The 11,939-nt window shown below is 40.9% G+C and overlaps 1 non-coding gene across 1 annotated transcript; it reads right to left on the reverse strand.

The window, feature by feature from the left end:
- Positions 1 to 7,753: 7,753 nt before the first annotated feature.
- On the reverse strand, positions 7,754 to 7,828 carry Trnat-ugu (transfer RNA threonine (anticodon UGU)). Its single transcript has one exon. It is a non-coding gene; the product is annotated as a tRNA-Thr (tRNA).
- Positions 7,829 to 11,939: the final 4,111 nt, after the last annotated feature.

Genomic DNA, 11,939 nt, shown 5'->3' on the forward strand with positions numbered 1-11,939 from the left:
ATTGAGAATGACATGCTGCGTTCTGTTATCTAGGAACTCCTCGATCCAAGCACACAACTGATCTGATAGTCCGTATGCTCTTACTTTGTTCATTAAACGACTGTGGGGAACTGTGTCAAACGCCTTGCGGAAGTCAAGAAACACGGCATCTACTTGTGAACCCGTGTCTAAGGCCCTCTGAGTCTCGTGGACGAATAGCGCGAGCTGGGTTTCACACGGCCGTCTTTTTCGAAACCCATGCTGATTCCTACAGAGTAGATTTCTAGTCTCCAGAAAAGGCATTATACTCGAACATAATACGTGTTCCAAAATTCTACAACTGATCGACGTTAGAGATATAGGTCTATAGTTCTGCACATCCGTTCGACGTCCCTTCTTGAAAACGGGGATGACCTGTGCCCTTTTCCAATCCTTTGGAACGCTTCGCTCTTCTAGAGACCTACGGTACACCGCTGCAAGAAGGGGGCAAGTTCCTTCGCGTATTCTGTGTAAAATCAAACTGGTATCCCATCAGGACCAGAGGCCTTTCCTCTTTTGAGCGATTTTAATTGTTTCTCTATCCCTCTGTCGTCTATTTCGATATCTACCATTTTGTCAACTGTGCGACTTCAAGAGAAGGAAGCACAGTGCAGTCTTCCTCTGTGAAACAGCTTTGGAAGAAGACATTTAGTATTTCGGCCTTTAGTCTGTCATCCTCTGTTTCAGTACCATTTTGGTCACAGAGTGTCTGGACATTTTGTTTTGATCCACCTACCGCTTTGACATAGGACCAAAATTTCTTAGGATTTTCTGCCAAGTCAGTACATAGAACTTTACTTTCGAATTCATTGAAAGCCTCTCGCATAGCCCTCCTTACACTACATTTCGCTTCGCGTAATTTTTGTTTGTCTGCAAGGCTTTGGCTATGTTTATGTTTGCTGTGAAGTTCCCTTTGCTTCCGCAGCAGTTTTCTAACTCGGTTGTTGTACCACGGTGGCTCTTTTCCATTTCTTATGATCTTCCTTGGCACATACTCATCTAACGCATATTGTTCGATGGTTTTGAACTTTGTCCACTGACCCTCAACACTATCTGTACTTGAGACAAAACTTTTGTGTTGAGCCGTCAGGTACTCTGTAATCTGCTTTTTGTCACTTTTGCTAAACAGAAAAATCTTATTACCTTTTTAATATTTCTATTTACGGCTGAAATCGTCGATGCAGTAACCGCTTTATGATCGCTGATTCCCTGTTCTGCATTAACTGATTCAAATAGTTCGGGTCTGTTTGTCACCAGAAGGTCTAATATATTATCGCCACGAGTCGGTTCTCTGTTTAACTGCTCAAGGTAGTTTTCAGATAAAGCACTTAAAAATATTTCAATGGATTCTTTGTCCCTGCCACCCGTTATGAACGTTTGAGTCTCCCAGTCTATATACAGCAAAATTAAAATCTCCTCCCAGAACTATAACATTTCCCTAAGGGGCTCCATCACTAGCCTAACGTTGGAGCTCCCAATAACTAATAAACCCCTCCCCCCGTGTGCCTGCTCGGACCTTGCTGAAGGAGCAGCCACATGTCCATTCACAGGCAGAGCGGGCGATGCCACACGGCCAGCCTCCACATTGACCCTCCGCCTCGTGCGCCGCGAACGCCACTGAACCCGCCACTCCCCTTGGGGAGAGGATGGCCCAACCGCGCCCAGTACCCGCGAAGATCTCTCGACAGCAGGGACAGTGGGTGAAGCATCTAATACCTGGGGTGCACCATGCGACGCACCAGACTCCCCACTGCCGCTACACTCCGAGGCAGCAGCCTGAAGACGGCTGACCGCGGCCATCAACACGCTCAGCTGTTCGCGAAGAGTGGCCAGCGTCCGTACACAGCAGTCACACATCCTATCCATCCTAAGGAATCAATTTACCGAAGAGACTTAATCAACTTTTAAGTAGACTGCTAATTCACTAAAGGCGATTGATTACTGACTAAACTGTGATTGCTAACCACTTCTTGTGGAAAACAATGAAAATAGCACTACCTGTCTCTGGACTGTATTCAAAACAAACACTAGCACTACTGGCACTATGGCTGACTACAAGGACTCTCTCTGACTGTATTCAAAACAAACACGAAATCTATGTAACACTATTACTAGCACTCGACAATTAAAGCTTCCTAAAAGCAAAAACACACGGAAGAAGAAGTGACAAGTAAGAAAAATAGAGTTAATACTTAAATTAAGGTAGCTCGCTGCACAGCGGACGTGAAGCAGCCGGCGGTTAGGGCGACACATGAACTTACAACAAAAAAGTAATAACAGATAGAAATACATGTTCATGAACCTGAGAGAAAATCAGTCCATAAGTTTAAGCAAACGCTATCAGCAGTACAATGAGAATCAGCTTAATTTTTCAATTAACTCCTCGACAGAATAAAAGGAGTGACTCATGAGGAAACACTCCAGTTTCGATTTGAAAGCGCGTGGATTACTGCTAAGAGTTTTGAATTCGAGTGGCAGCTTATTGAAAATTGATGCAGCAGTATACTGCACACATTTTTGCACATGAGTTAAGGAAGTCCGATCCAAATTGAGGTTTGATTTCTGCCGAGTATTAACCGAGTGAAAGCTGCTTATTGTTGGAAATAAACTAATATTGGTAACAAGAAACGACAATAAGGAATATACATATTGAGAGGCCAATGTCAAAATACCCAGACTCCCTGAACAGAAGTCGACAAGAAGTTCGTGAACTCACACCACTTTTTGCCCGAACCTCCAGTTTCTGAGCCAAAAATATCCTTCTAGAATGGGAAGAGTTACCCAAAAACATAATACCATACGACATAAGTGAATGGAAATAAGCAAAGTAGACTAATTTACTTGTCGAAGTATCACTCACTTTCGGCACCGTTCCAATAGTGAAAATGGCAGTATTAAGTCTTTGAACAAGATCCTGAACGTGGGCTTTCCACGACATGTTACTATTTATTTGAACACCTAGGAATGTGAACCGTTCAGTTTCACCAATCATATGCCCATGCTGTGAAATTAAAACGTCAGGTTTTTTTGAATTGTGTGTTAGAAAATGTAAAAACTGAAGCTTACTGTGATTTAACGTTAGTTTATTTTCTACAAGCCATGGACTGAGGTCATGTACTGCACTACTTGAAACGGAGTCAATGTTGCACCCAACATCCTTTACTACCAAGCTAGTGTCATCAGCAAACAGAAATATTTTAGAGTTACCCGTAATACTTGAGGGCATATCATTTATATAAATAAGGAACTGGAGCGGCCCCAACACTGATCCCTGAGGAACCCCCTCCCCCTTGACAGTACACCACTCAGATCCCTCATCACACTGTATTACTTTCCCCCATTCCCGTAGATCGTTCCCTAATGATCTTCCTGAAACACTCTAAAACTTCTGATTCTGTCAGTTCTTTCAGGTCCCATCTCCTTAAATTCCCACCTTTTTCCAGTTTCTTCAGTTTAATCTACAGTTCATAATCAATATATTGTGATCAGAATCCACATTTGCCCCTGGAAATGTCTTACAATTTAAAATCTGGTTCCTAAATCTCTGTCTTACCATTATATAATATATATGAAATATTGCAGTATCTCCAGGTGTCTTCCACGTATACAATCTTCTTTCATGATTTTTGAACCAAGTGTTAGCTATGATTAAGTTATGCTCTGGGCAAAAACCTACCAGGCGGCTTCCTCTTTCATTTTTTACCCCCATTCCATATTCACCTACTACGTTTCCTTTTCTTCCATTTCCTACTGTCGAATTCCAGTCACCCATTAATATTAAATTTTCATCTCCCATCACTATCCGAATGATTTCTTTTATCTCATCACATATTTCATCAATTTCTTCATCATCTGCGGACTACTTTTACGACTTTGGTAGGCGTGGGATTCGTGGCTATCTTGGCCACAACAATGCGTTCACTATGCTGTTTGTAGTAGCTTACCCGCATTCCTATTTTTATTATTTATTAGACCTACTTATGCATTAGCTTCATATTAGCCTTCCTAATACTAAAATCTATATCCGATGTTAACAATGACGCCGGTGGATGGACTATCAGGAAATTACTGACCGTCGAGAAAGTCACAAATATAACCGACAAGCTAATGGGCCCTTCACAGGAAAAGGTTTTTTGCCAGAAAACGGGGAAAATTGAAACCCAGCAAATGAGTAAAAAAATGTATATTCACTGACAAAAAAAATAGTGTACGCACACAACTTACACAACAATAGTCTGGGATTACTCTATTACGTAATACAGTTTTTGTGATTGTATCTTGCAGCTTTAGTTATTTTTAATTAAAAGAGGCTTTAAAAGGACAGAAAGAACGCGTTGGACTACGCTACAGATCGTTCTGTTAGCACAGTCTTTACTTTGTAATCACTTTCGTTGACTTCGGCAACTCTCAACAGAAATCTCCAACCTAACCGAGACAATGTGCTACGATAGAGCCGAGATCATGACAAGAGAATGGGCTACATCTCACTCGAAGTAAATGTATATAGGTAAGGATCCCCATGACCTGTATACGTCTGTTATAAAAAATCTCCAAGCCACTCTCCTCAAATAGACCGCAATCTTCTCTTGACCTTCAACTGTTACTATTTCAGAATTAAAAACCAGATTCAAAGAAAATTTGGCTACAAGGCACAAAACTAGAAAAATAAAAATAATAAAAGTGAGAACGTGAAACATGTGAGCAATAACCATAAACAGGAGATTTACAGAAAATATAATTGAGAAAGGAAATCATTAATATTATCGACCGTTTAGGAACTCTAGGCTACGAAATGGATAAAACCACATATCGAATAAGTGGTGGAAGAGTTAGTGTGTTTTAAGATTAAATCCAAACAAGAATTAGAGAAAAATATATCGAAGCAAGGCCTCTATTACGAAAAATTGCTAAATCTCGAGACAAATTGTGTCCTTCTGTAGTAGATGAAATGTTTTGGCCCCTAGTACGGATGAAACAGTATCTGCAGTATCAACAGGAACTTCGGACATGTGTTTCATATTTCATCCAAGCCTGCAGTCTATAAATATTTAAACAAAATACTAAAACAAAATACCACTACAGGGGAATTACTTACGAAGTAGTTCTTGGTAAAGAAACACAGGACACAATTACGTATGTAGGCTTAATACGAACTACAACTGTGTTTATAAATCGCTATAGTTGCCTTGGACTAACGACGAGCAAATATCAATATAACCTGTACGCTTTTCAAAGCTGTTATCCATGAAAAAGCCAAACTACGTATCGTGAACAAAATACAATTTAACACCGAAACAATGACATTAGCTGACAATGGGCACAGACTTTAGTCAATGGGCACTGTTGAAAATTTGTGCCAGACCAGGATTAGCACCCGAGTCCCCTGGTTACGAGGGAGAGGCAATGATCACTGTGTCCGAATTACACAGTGGTCAACAGAATAGAACGAACTGCCCGAGCATGCCGTTCTTTAGATCCAAATTCTCAATTTCTCCATAGACTGCTAATGCACTGCTCCTTGAACATAATCCTCCTCCCTTTAATTATACAGTACATGGCCAAAAAAACAGACACCGAATATATGCAAACTTGGCCTTACGAACATTGCAGACGTCGTCTATGTAACACACGTCAAACTTCAAAGAATTTACCAATTCGTTGCATTGTTTACTATAGACCACAAATCAAGTAACGTAAAAAAAGCACTGCGTCTATTGAGATCATGATTCAGAGTTAAAAAACACTAATAAGTCGCCTACATACTACAGTTGCTGCCGAAAGAGGAGAACCATTATTTTCCCACAAAAGGAAATATAGTTAAAATTACGCTTCTATTTCGGTTAGTTTATGCGGTTACTAAAATTTGCAGTGAAAGTTACATAGTGGACTCTACCCTCCCCCCACCAGAAACGTAGTTATCGTGGCTGTTGTGAGACTTTTGTACACAGTTAGAGAAAGTGTGTTAAATGTGGCGCGGACGGAAACGCTAGGCTACGCTACAGGGCAATGTGCTCGCACAACGTTTAGTCGGCATTCATAATCGTTGGCGTAAACAACTCTCAATCAAATTACCACCTTCCAACCTAACTTAGATCTCGGGCTACACTACCAATCGGCCTGTCATCACAACCAAAAATTCATTGAGGGGGGTGGGGGGATTTCCTGTAGCTCTCTCTAATGTATCTCTAGGCAAAACTGCCAGTTTTGTCAGACTCAACAGCAAGATTTAGCAATGGTAAACACTTTTGAGACGGCTCGTAATTTTAGAATAGTCCTTTTCGTCTTACTTGGCATAAATTGTTCGCTGGCGTCCCAGCAGCTAGCTCCCTCAGTGTCTGCTTCTGCCATCGCACCACGCTAGTCTGCTGTTGTCCTAGCAGACCGAACGCACCGCACATCCGATACCTTCGGAACCACTCACTGGCCTGTTAGCAACTGAGCGGAACACTGTTTACATCGTGAAAGGAAAACTATGCAAAGATGTACACTTAAATGGCACGACTGAGTAGCACACACACAGTAATATCTGAGGAATGTCCTTCGACACGCGCAGAACGAAAGTCTTCTCGCGAACGTACAGCGTCTCTGAAAAAAAATCTCGTGACTATATTCCGGCGTTACGGCCAGGTTCTCATACAAATGAGCAAAAAAGGGTACATTTGAAATTCTTTTTGAGACAATGAAAATACATTCGAAAGATCTGTTTGGGAATTACGAGTGATAATACTATGAGCTTAATTTTAGATTTTCAATAAAAAATGGCGCCCGTAATTATGATTTGATCAAGGGCCTGCGAGACTGGAGTACGCAGAGCGCGTGCAGTGTGGCACCTCATATGTTACCTGAATTCAAAAATGGGTAACATCAGTTGATACTACATTATTCCTCTGAAATTGAAAATGGATAACATCAGTCGATAAAACATAAAATTTATGGGAGCGTATACCTAACCGCAATGAAACAACCTTAAATTTAACGATACAGTGCTAATTCGAGCTTTGAGTTCGATTTTTGAGGGTTTGTTTCACTCCTTATGCCTACACAAAAATTAGTTAATATTAACAAATGTCATATTATAGCTATAAGTTCCTAAGAAAAGTGTTTACTTTTAGGGGTCAGAGGTAGATGTTAAGAGAACGAACCACTTTTAATTTATGCTGCATGCCGTTCTGAGAAAATAGTTACCCGAAAAAAATGTGTTCAAAGTTTAGGGAAAACATTTAGTTATATTATTACTTCGATTTGCATGAACTGAGTGTTACATATATATTTTTAATGTCGCTGAAAACGAATCTGAAGTCAGATTTTCAATATTCAAAACAGCTAATCCAATACGGAGGGCAATGTATTTTCGTTATTTACGTTTAGTCTGCAAGTCAAGGAGTATTTATCAACCCTTCCTCTACCTCTGATTGTTCCTAGACAGCAACTTCCTGTTCTTCTTGGCAGGAAAAGCCGATCTGTCAAAGCTGGATATGCAGCACTCGGCAGCCTGCACTTGATATTCGTCCGTATTTTCGGTGAGTATGTTTGCATGCATTCTGCAGTATGAATCATTTTGAGCACGTGCGACACGGGACGAGTTATCATCTACATCTATATGGATACCTTGCAAAACACATTTAAGTGCCTGGCAAAGGGTTCATCGAATCACCTTCACAACTGATAATTAATTGAAACCCTCAGCTGCCGACAGGTGTTGTTGATATACTTCGATGGGGACAGCTGAAAAGTGTGCCCCTACTGGGACTCGAACCCAGAATCTCCTGCTTACAAGGCAGACGCTCAATCCATCTGAGCCATCGAGGGCACACATGAACAGCACGACTGCAGGAATTTATCCCTCGCACGCATCCCGTGAGACTCACATCCCCAACCGTCCACAATCCGCATACGTAATGTACTTAATAGGTATTTGTCCATCCACTCATTACTGGCTCACACTAAGGTGACGATTCCCGTAAGAGTTCCGGCAACCTGTGCGCATTCGCACAGACGAAGGTCAATGGCTGGGTAACGTTTAACCATAGATATAAAGATAGTAACTGCTCTCGAAAGAACAGGCGCCACTGACGACCTTGCAACTCTTCTAGAATACATGATAGACCGGCCGATGTGGCCGAGCGGTTGTAGGCGCTTCAGTCGGGAGCCACGCGACCGCTACGGTCGCAGGTTCAAATCCTGCCTCGAGCATGGGTGTGTGTGATGTCCTTAATTTAGTTAGGTTTAAGTCGTTCTAAGTTCTAGGAAACTGATGACCTCAGATGTTAAGTCCCAAAGTGCTCAGAGCCATTTGAACCATCAGTCCCTATGTTTACACACTACTTACAGTAACTTATGCTAAGGACAACACACACACAACCATACCCGAGGGAGGACTCGAACCTCCAACAGGGGGAGCCGCGCGAACCGTGACAAGGCGTTGGACACATGGCGGGTACCCCGCGCGGCTCATGGCAGCCGTGACACTGCTTCAAACAATGGACTGTAGAAACTTTTGTAAAGCACGGATTAAAAAAAAAAAAACTTTCTGTTCCAAGAGTCTAGACAAGTACACCTTTAAAAAATGCAACTACAAAGAAATTGAATTTTCGAACGTTTTGAATGAGAACCTGTCCTTATGGAACACCGTTGATCAAATGTCACAGGGATTATATACTCAGGTTTCACATGTGGATTAACACTTTCTAATCAATATCCGGAATGAGCAGGGCTTAAAACTTTGAAGAGTTAAATTTCAAGGGCCGTTCTCTTGTATGCAAATAGTTTCACAGTAGAAATTTCTCTAGTTTTATTTATTAATTAATTTATTTATTTTTTGCTGTAGGTAAAGAAGGATAGCATTGTGAGGAGGGGGAAGGGGGGGGGGGGGAGGAATCTTGCATCTCCCACCTTGGAATTCTCAGTACAGAATTTTTATTCATTACGAGATTCTTAGCCACTTGCAGAAGTGATTTCGAGTGATTCTGCAAAACTTTTCCTTTAGCCAATCGTAGCAACTATAGGATTCCGTTCCTGCTGCATGACATGTCTCGGAACTTAAACTGACCAACTCATTTGCATAAAGAGCTAGCTTATCATCCGCTTCTTTACTTGCGTAGACCGTTCATGGTCTGCAAAGAATTTTTTTCTTTAATCGTTTTTTTATGTCTTGTATAAACTGCAACACTTTCTAAACTTTCTAAACTTAGCGCCGTTGAAGCATGGTCTTTTACTGAATGATCAAAAAGCAATGCTGACAGCTGGAGTCCAAGGTTTTTATTAATCAAGCCGTTTGTATTCTTGTGGTGATATCTCCGTACAGTCTTTCATTCCCTAACGCATATTTCTTTATATCTAATTGAGAAGTGAAATACCGGTTTTCATAGATGCAGATTTAAAATATTTTAATATAACGCAATAAATATTTCATTAAAATTTTCATCCCCTTATGCTCGAAGTTCCAAAACCAGAAAAACACGTAGTTTTTAAAAATTGTAACATATTAGCCGAATACGAATTGTCAGATATATTTAGCAATCCTTCCATAATGAACCATTTTCTGAAACATCTCACACCCTTTAGGGGTTGGGTTTTCAAAAACAATTAAACACGTATTCTTCTATTTAGAGCCGAGGAGCCAAATTCAAATCTTCATCCATTTAATTCTAAAAATGCTTTCATAGTGAAATATTTCATAAAACATTACATCCCCTATTTCACTCTATTAGTGAGTTAAATTTCCAAAAGCAACGAAACACATTTTTTTTACATCCAACCGAGATGTCAAATACCTATTTTCATAGATGTAGCTATAAAAATGCTTCAGTAGTTCTTTAATAATGATTTATTTTCAAAAAATCTTCACTAATTATTTTATCCCCCAATGGAAGAATTTCGGAAAATGCTAAAAACCTGTTTCTTTTTTGTATCTGACTGAGACACCAAATGTCAATTTTCGTAGTTTTGTAGTTATAGCTTCAATAGGGACATAGGGACATATTTAAAAAAAAAAGACTTTCAACCCATGTTTCACCCCCATAGGAGTGAAATTTCGAACAATCTCTTCTTAAATGATGCTTTCAGCGTAAGATTTACACCTTCATCAAATTTCAAGTCCGTATACTTTGCAGGTTGGGCTGGAAGGCTATGGGTCAGTGAAACCTGTGCCCCTATTGCACCTTCTTGGAGGTTGTAGTTCCAAAAACAGTGAAACACGTAGTTTTCAATAACACAATATTCATAGATTTCGCTTTAAAAACTCTTTCGCACTGAAATACTTTCATAAAACATTACATCCTATATTCCACCCTCTTAATCGTTGAATGTATCAAAAACAGGTTTTCATATATTTCATGAAACATTTCATCCTCTGTGATATGGGGTATGGTAGTGACACACCAAAATCACAATAGTAATCCGTTGTAGTTGCTACATATTTTATTACAATCAAAATCATTATAAAATCACAAGGCCAGATCAGTTGGACAAATAATAAATAAATTTCGTTAAGTGGAACGAGACCCGTAAAACTTGAAATTTGAATATGACTAGGTATATATACTTAGGTAAAGCTTTACTTAAATAGCACAAATGTCCATAAAATTCATAGCAGAACTCTCACTACTTGCAATCAGGGGAGAAACAGATTAAGCGTAAAAATACAGATATTTAACGTTCGGCTTGCCAACTTTCCTAAACAAAACTGTATAAAAATGACTAAAACAATTAAGGGGGTCCTTTAATTTTGACTAAACGGACCTTCAAATTTACTTACTCAGTTGATTAATCAACAATATTCTTAGAATGATTACAACTAGAACATGACTATATGACAATACCCTTAAAATAAGGTTGCTTCAATATTTCGTGTGAATTGGCGATAGACGCGAGCAGACCAAGGATTCAAATCAATACAAGAGATCCACGAGGCAGAGAATGACATAGAAATATACTCAACATGGCAATGCAATTGAACTTTGGATGCTATAGTTCAGCACCGGAAAGATGGAATCACGCAAAAGTGACAACATAACCCAAGATGTAAAGGAGAGGACATGGCCTCAAATATCTCTCTGCCGCCGTGGTGCTCTGCTCCCAGTATGCTAGCGTCGACCGCTGCCAGTTATCTCTAACACAACACACATCAAGAGCAGACAATTTTCTGAGACATAAACTACACAACCCTATCTGGAGAACAGGTGAGCAATACAACTGGACTGAAACCAATGAGCCTCCGTGAGTTACTTGGCCAGTGCCAGCCCTTAAACTTTGATTAATAAGATCGCTAAAAATCATACCGAAGTTAAGATGACGAGACTTATCTCCAGGTTCGCCATATTAGTGGCAGAGACAATAAATTGGCGACGCTCTTATCCGTATGTTCGCGGCAGAGTCTGGGGAAGGCAAGGGCCACGTGGAGCCGGATCTGGGGGTCAATTTCCTTCTCTCCGAGACACCCGGCTTCTTCTGCGACTTAGCCGGCAAACAGGCCGAGGACCCCGGGTGGGGACCGATTCGGCAGCAGTTGGCGGATGGCGAGGTCTTCGGGGGCTGGGGTGGGGGGGGGGGGGTGTCTTGTGTAAAGGGGAAGACAACCGTGGTGAAGGGAAGGTCTGTATTCCACAGGAACGAGTTAGCATGGCACTCAGATATTTCCACGATTCGGCGGTAGGGGATCATTTGGGGTTCTACAAGACCTTGAACAGAGTTCGGGAACACATGTTTTGGCCCAACCTATATGGCGATGGCATGCGATTTGTTGGCAACTGTGTCCAGTGTAAGCGCGGTAAGCCCGATGTTGGGCCGCACAGAGAACTACTACAGTCGGTTAGCGAGCAGTGCCCTCTGGACCGCGACTCAAAGATCGAAACATCGATCGACGGAAACTGGCGCCAGAAACGCACCAGCTCACTCTATTTCATCCCCTTAGGGGTTGAACT

Source organism: Schistocerca gregaria, unplaced genomic scaffold (assembly GCF_023897955.1).
Source record: "Schistocerca gregaria isolate iqSchGreg1 unplaced genomic scaffold, iqSchGreg1.2 ptg000198l, whole genome shotgun sequence".
Taxonomy (NCBI): Eukaryota; Metazoa; Arthropoda; class Insecta; order Orthoptera; family Acrididae; genus Schistocerca; species Schistocerca gregaria.